This window comes from Pimephales promelas, chromosome 2 (assembly GCF_988280905.1).
Source record: "Pimephales promelas chromosome 2, fPimPro1.hap1.1, whole genome shotgun sequence".
Taxonomy (NCBI): domain Eukaryota; kingdom Metazoa; phylum Chordata; class Actinopteri; order Cypriniformes; family Leuciscidae; genus Pimephales; species Pimephales promelas.
Window position 1 is genome coordinate 51970476 of NC_142770.1, and position 7500 is coordinate 51977975.

The following is a 7500-nucleotide window of genomic DNA, read 5'->3' on the forward strand; positions in this document are numbered from 1 at the left end:
CCTGCTTTCCCCGGAGGGAGGCCGCGTCTAGAGTCGACGCGCAGAGCGGGGAGGAGCAAGCTGCCCATAGCGGTCTCTCGACCGGGCAGGGGCCGTCCCCAGGCGCGTCCGAAGTTCCAATCGATCAGGCTAAACACCCCTCGCGTCGACGGCCCGGGAGGAGGGGGTGCGCTCCTCTCGGGCCCCGGGGGGTGGGCAACCCGGAGGCGCCCGTCACACGGAGATCCGTTACCTTGTCCGAGCGGGGCGTTTGTCCCCTCCTCGACAAAACCCCGAAGGCCCGTTTTAGGACCGTCTTGGCACCGACGGAAGCTCCGCCGCGCCCACCGATACCGTCTCGCCCCGGGCACGAAGCGCCCTCCCGGGTGACCGGCCCGGGAGGCGGGCCGTCCTGGTAAACTCTTTCGACTTCACGTTTAGGGACTCTGTCCCTTTTTTCCGGAGGGGGGCCTTTTCCTCCAGAGCGCCCTGGTTACCGCCTGCCTGCCGACCCCAGACGACGCATCCTCCCCAGGATGTCGGAAACCGATACCGAGCAACGCTTTTTTTTTTGGTCCGTCACCTTGTCCGAGCGGGGCTCTCGTCCCCTTCCTCGACAAAACCCCGAAGGCCCGTTTTAGGACCGTCTCGGCACCGACGGGTGCTCCGTTCACGCCCACCGATACCGTCTCGCCCCGGGTCCGAGGCACCCACCCAGGTCACCGGCCATGGAGACGGGCCGGCCCTGGGGAACTCTTTCGACTTCACGTTTACGGACTCTGTCCTTTTTTTCCGGAGGGGGGGCCTTTTCCTCCAGAGCGCCCTGGTGACCGCCTGCCTGCCTGCCTGCCGACCCCAGATGACGCATCCCCGCCTGGATGTCAGAAACCGATACCGAGCACCATTTTTTAGCCCGTCGCCTTGTCCGATTGGGGCGCTTGTCCCCTTCCTCGACAAAACCCCGAAGGCCCGTCTCAGGACCACCTCGGCACCGACGGGGGCTCCGCCAGGCAGACGCATTCGCTCGTGCCCGAAAACGAGGCGCTCTCCCCGGTCGCCAGCCGGGGGAGGTTCGTTAGCATTGGGAATCTCGTTCGCACGCAACAGCACGGACACTCGCCGTTTACCCAGACCGACCGTTCGACAAGCATATGCCTGGGGTGCACTTTTTCCATAAAACCAGCCCGTCTTTTCCTGGAGGTCTCGTACTTCCAGAGCTCCGACGGGGGCGCAGTCTGGATTTTATATGCCCACCCAGAGCGAGTCTGAGTGGGACTCACGACGGTCTGATCAATGGTAGGGGGTGCTCTGTGTTTTGCACCACCACACTTGCCCTCTTCCATACAGCCCCGAAGGCCCGTTTTAGGACCGTCTTCCCTCCAGGTCGAGCTCCAGGGGGTGTCGGGCGAATCTGACTCTGGCCCAGGACGGGGCCACCCTCCCTGGGCTGGCCAGGGAGGTCTGAGACCATGGAGCTTTAGAACCACACCACGTCATTGGACTTAGTCGATTTTACTCAAATTTTTTGGCACCAGAGCCGGACCCCGCCACGCGCGCCGGGCTCGTGCCCAGGAAAGACGCACCCTGCCTGGGGTGCACTTTACATAAAACCGGCCTGTCTTTTCCTGGAGGTCTCGTACTTCCAGAGCTCCGACGGGGGGGCGTAGTCTGGATTTTATATGCCCACCCAGAGCGAGTCTGAGTGGGACTCACGACGGTCTGATCAATGGTAGGGGGTGCTCTGTGTTTTGCACCACCACACTTGCCCTCTTCCATACAGCCCCGAAGGCCCGTTTTAGGACCGTCTTCCCTCCAGGTCGAGCTCCAGGGGGTGTCGGGCGAATCTGACTCTGGCCCAGGACGGGCCACCCTCCCTGGGCTGGCCAGGGAGGTCTGAGACCATGGGGCTTTGAACCCACGTCACGCCATTGGACTTAGTCGATTTTTCTCAATTTTTTTGGCACCAGAGCCGGACCCCGCCACGTGCGCCGGGCTCGTGCCCAGGAAAGATGCACCCTGCCTGGGGTGCACTTTTCAGAAAACCAGCCTGTCTTTTCCTGGAGGTCTCGTACTTCCAGAGCTCCGACGGGGCGTAGTCTGGATTTTATATGCCCACCCAGAGTGAGTCTGAGTGGGACTCACGACGGTCTGATCGCTGGTAGGGGTCCTCTGTGTTTGCCACCACCACGCTTCCCCCTCTCTCATACATCCCCGAAGGCCCGTTTTAGGACCGTCTTCGCTCCAGGCGGAGCTCCAGGGGTGGCGGGCGAATCTGAATCTGGCCCAGGACGGGCCACCCTCCCTGGGCTGGCCAGGGAGGTCTGAGGGCATGGAGCTTTGGAACCACACCACGTTATTGGACTCTGTCTATTTTTTCCCCCAAACTTTGGCACCAGAGCCGGACCACCACACCATGTGCGCTGGGCTCGTGCCCAGGAAAAGATGCACCCTGCCTGGGGTGCACTTTTCAGAAAACCAGCCTGTCTTTTCCTGGAGGTCTCGTAACTTCCAGAGCTCCAGCGCGGCGTAATCTGGATTTTTACATGCCCACCCAGAGTGACTCTGAGTGGGACTCACGACGGTCTGATCGCTGGTAGGGGGTCCTCTGTGTTTGCCACCACCACGCTTCCCCTCTCTCATACATCCCCGAAGGCCCGTTTTAGGACCGTCTTCGCTCCAGGCGGAGCTCCAGGGGTGGCGGGCGAATCTGAATCTGGCCCAGGACGGGCCACCCTCCCTGGGCTGGCCAGGGAGGTCTGAGGGCATGGAGGTTTGGAGCCACCGCACATTTTTTGTACTTTGTCGTTTTTCGAGATCTGGGCTTCAGAGTCGAGCCCAGGCTCCGTTTCAAGGTGGGCATTGGGCTTCGTTCTTGCCCAGGAGACCCGCACCCTGCCTGGGATGCACTTTTCAGAGAAACCGGGCCGCCTTTTCCTGGAGGTTCTCGTGTTTTTCAGAGCTCCACCACAGCAGAGATTGAATCCTCTTCCCCAGCCAGAGTGCACCCTCTCTGGCTTGGGTGAGTGCCTTGAGTGCCCTGGAGGTCCGAACCAACAGCACGTTTATGGACTTTGTCTATTTTTCCAAATTCGACTCCAGAGTCAAGCCGGCCAAGGGGCTCTCTGAAGGCCCCTCTCTCCCTCCCTCATCCTCTACAAGAGCCCCATGGTCCGTTTTAGGACCGTCTTCGCTCCAGGCGGAGCTCCAGGGGTGGCGGGGGAAATCTGAGTCTGGCCCAGGACGGGCCACCCTCCCTGGGCTGGCCAGGGAGGTCTGAGGGCATGGAGGTTTGGAGCCACCGCACCTTTTTGTACTTTGTCGTTTTTCGAGATCTGGGCTTCAGAGTCGAGCCCAGGCTCCGTTTCAAGGTGGGCATTGGGCTTCGTTCTTGCCCAGGAGACCCGCACCCTGCCTGGGATGCACTTTTCAGAGAAACCGGGCCGTCTTTTCCCTGGAGGTTTTCGTGTTTTTCAGAGCTCCACCACAGCAGAGATTGAATCTGCTTCCCCAGCCAGAGTGCACCCTCTCTGGCTTGGGTGAGTGGTGCCTTGAGTGGCCAGGGCCAACATCACCCACGGGCATCGGGCTTTATTCGTGCCCATGAGACCCGCACCCTGCCTGGGATGCACTTTTCAGAGAAACCGGGCCGTCTTTTCCTGGAGGTTTCGCGTTTTTCCAGAGCTCCACCACAGCAGAGATTGAATCTGCTTCCCCAGCCAGAGTGCACCCTCTCTGGCTTGGGTGAGTGCCTTGAGTGGCCAGGGCCAACATCACCCACGGGGCATCGGGCTTTATTCGTGCCCAGGAGACCCGCACCCTGCCTGGGATGCACTTTTCAGAGAAATCGGGCCGTCTTTTCCTGGAGGTTTCGCGTTTTTCCAGAGCTCCACCACAGCAGAGATTGAATCTGCTTCCCCAGCCAGAGTGCACCCTCTCTGGCTTGGGTGAGTGCCTTGAGTGGCCAGGGCCAACATCACCCACGGGCATCGGGCTTTATTCGTGCCCATGAGACCCGCACCCTGCCTGGGATGCACTTTTCAGAGAAATCGGGCCGTCTTTTCCTGGAGGTTTCGCGTTTTTCCAGAGCTCCACCACAGCAGAGATTGAATCTGCTTCCCCAGCCAGAGTGCACCCTCTCTGGCTTGGGTGAGTGCCTTGAGTGGCCAGGGCCAAAATCACCCACGGGGCATCGGGCTTTATTCGTGCCCAGGAGACCCGCACCCTGCCTGGGATGCACTTTTCAGAGAAATCGGGCCGTCTTTTCCTGGAGGTTTCGCGTTTTTCCAGAGCTCCACCACAGCAGAGATTGAATCTGCTTCCCCAGCCAGAGTGCACCCTCTCTGGCTTGGGTGAGTGCCTTGAGTGGCCAGGGCCAACATCACCCACGGGGCATCGGGCTTTATTCGTGCCCAGGAGACCCGCACCCTGCCTGGGATGCAGATCGGTTTGTGTGAGTCCTGGTTGGGTGAGCGTTACCCTTCTACATCACCCCCAAGGCCCGTTTTAGGACCGTCTCGGCTCCGGGCGGACAGCCGGGGGGCAGGGGGCGAATCTGCCTCCGGCCCGGGTCGGAGCTCCCTCCCCGGGGCCGTGCGTGGAGACCCGTCGCGCCCGGAGCTCCCGTGCAACCCCACGTTTTGGACTTGGGTTTTGGAGCGAGCGAGCGGGGTCGAACCCCGGGGGCCGAGCCGCCACGGAGTCCCCGAGCCCCGGGGACGAAGCCCCGGGAGCGAGGTCCCTCCGTGGAGGCGCGAGCCCCCAGGGCCCGGCCGCCCGCCCGGGGAGGAGAGCGCACGCTCCCCTACCCCTCAAAACCCACGTGGCTGGTTGCAGCAGACCCTGTGCACCGGAGGTTCCTCCAGGAGCGCGGGGCTGGGTGCTCTAAGCCCAAGTCATACAGGCAACCATGCCTCCCCGGGACTCCCCCTGCGAGCGGCGGCTGTTTGAAGGACGGTAACCCCACTGCACGGGGCTTCAAACGACCGTAGCTCGCCGAAGGCGGCTCCGATCGACGCCAAATTTTTATGGGCTGGAGAACGGGACGAGACCTTTCGAATGAGACCGCCCCCAGCCCCGTGGGCCCCCGGGGGCCCGAGATACGGGCCCCCAAAGCGCCCCGGAAGCGGAAAAACGCAAATATCTCGCCGAAAACTCGACGTGCCCGGCCGAGGCCGGGCTCATTCGAACCGTCTCGCCGAGCTGAACGCGTCCATATGCGTTTCGTCGTTTTTGGTCGAGTATTCGCGGAGATATCGGCCGAAAACCCTCGGCCGCGCTCTGAAATGGCGCCCGCCGATGACGTCACGATCCCGGGAGAAAATCGCCCGTATCTCCGCGACGCGAAGGCCCAGAGAGCTCAAATTTGGGTGGCGAGGTCCCACGGGGGCCCTCGCTCGAACCAGGGCGGCGGCGGGCCCCGGGGACGCCCCCTACCGGATCGCCGTTCGCCGGGACCCCCGACTTTGAACGGCTATAACTCGGGGACCCGGGCGAGTTGGACCTCGTGGGTGGGCTCTTTCGAAAGGCCCCGTCCGGCACTACGGTCGATTCGAGTTTGGGGAAGATTGGCCCAGGGGTTCGCGAGATATAAGCCAAAAAACGCCGCGCCTTTGACCGGGCCTAACTCCCTGACCCCGAGGCCCCCGGGGACGCGGGTGGCCTCTTTGGATAGGGCCCCTCGAGGCCTACGGAAGACCCGAGTTTGAAATTTTTTCGCCCGGCCGTCTTCGAGATATCGGCGAAAAACGGAATCTTCCCGTCCGGTGGGTGGGTGTGGGTGTCTCCGGGGGGCGGGGGGACTTCCAGGACCCCGGGGGGGGGGCCACCTGGCCGTGCCCGAGGACGGTGCACCTCCCTGGGTGTGCCGTCAGAGCCTCCGGGGCCCCGGAAGTCCCCGCCCGCTGCACGTTTTCGGACTTTGAGGGATTTTCGGGCCCGGAAAAGGGCCCCGAATTCGAACGCACGTAGCTCGGGGACCCGGGGGCCCAGAGACACCGGACTCGGGTCAAGTGTGGCGTCCCGGCGGGCCCCTCGCAAAGAGCCCGCCCCCGAGCTCCGGGGCCCCCGGGTCCCGGAGAAAAGGGGCCCGACGTGTCGGGGGGGCGCCCGGGAAGGAAAGGTCCCAGGGGCCCGGGGGAGGCGGGTTCCGAGGGCCCGTGGGGAGCCCCCGACACCCGAAAGGGCGAGCCGCTGGGACCTCCCCTCTCCGAGATACGGGCCGTTTTCTCCGAAAGTCGCCCGCGCGTAACGGGGCCCATCTCGGGACCGGGAGGTCCCAGCGGCTCGCGGCGGCGGGTGCGGGGCCCGCTCTCGGGGACCTTGCTCCTCCCGCCGTCCCGAGCCACGGGGACCTTCCGGTCCCGAGATACGGCCACTTCCTGTCCAGCTTTGACCGGGTGTAACTCGAAAAGTAAGCCGAGTTGGGGCTCCACACTCGGGGCTATTGGGGGCCTCTGGGAGGGCCCCACACGCCGGGTGTATGGGGCCCCAACTCGGCTTGGTTCCGGAGATATGGCCCTTTAAAGTTTCAACTTTGACCGGCTGTAACTCGAAAAGTGAGCCGAGTTGGGGCTCCACACTCGGGGGTATTGGGGGCCTCTAGGAGGGCCCCCCACGCCGGGTGTATGGGGCCCCAACTCGGCTTGGTTCCGGAGATATGGCCCTTTAAAGTTTCAACTTTGACCGGCTGTAACTCGAAAAGTGAGCCGAGTTGGGGCTCCACACTCGGGGGTATTGGGGGCCTCTAGGAGGGCCCCCCACGCCGGGTGTATGGGGCCCCAACTCGGCTTGGTTCCGGAGATATGGCCCTTTAAAGTTTCAACTTTGACCGGCTGTAACTCGAAAAGTAAGCCGAGTTGGGGCTCCACACTCGGGGGTATTGGGGGCCTCTAGGAGGGCCCCCCACGCCGGGTGTATGGGGCCCCAACTCGGCTTGGTTCCGGAGATATGGCCCTTTAAAGTTTCAACTTTGACCGGCTGTAACTCGAAAAGTAAGCCGAGTTGGGGCTCCACACTCGGGGGTATTGGGGGCCTCTAGGAGGGCCCCCCACGCCGGGTGTATGGGGCCCCAACTCGGCTTGGTTCCGGAGATATGGCCCTTTAAAGTTTCAACTTTGACCGGCTGTAACTCGAAAAGTAAGCCGAGTTGGGGCTCCACACTCGGGGGTATTGGGGGCCTCTAGGAGGGCCCCCCACGCCGGGTGTATGGGGCCCCAACTCGGCTTGGTTCCGGAGATATGCCCGTTTGAAGTTGCAACTTCTACCCAGTCTAATAATCCCAAAATAATAATTAAATAAAAAAAAAAATAATAATAAAAATAAAAATAAGCCGAGTTGGGGCTCCACACTCTGGGCCTGGGGGGCACCACTAGGAGATCCCCCTGTGCCCAGAGCGTGGAGCCCCGAATCGGCTTTCCACACCACTCACACCGGTTTCTGACTACCTTAAGAGAGTCATTGTTAGTCGCGCAGTTTACCCGACTCTGGGAACCGGGGCTTTGGGCTTGGGGGAGACCCACCGCT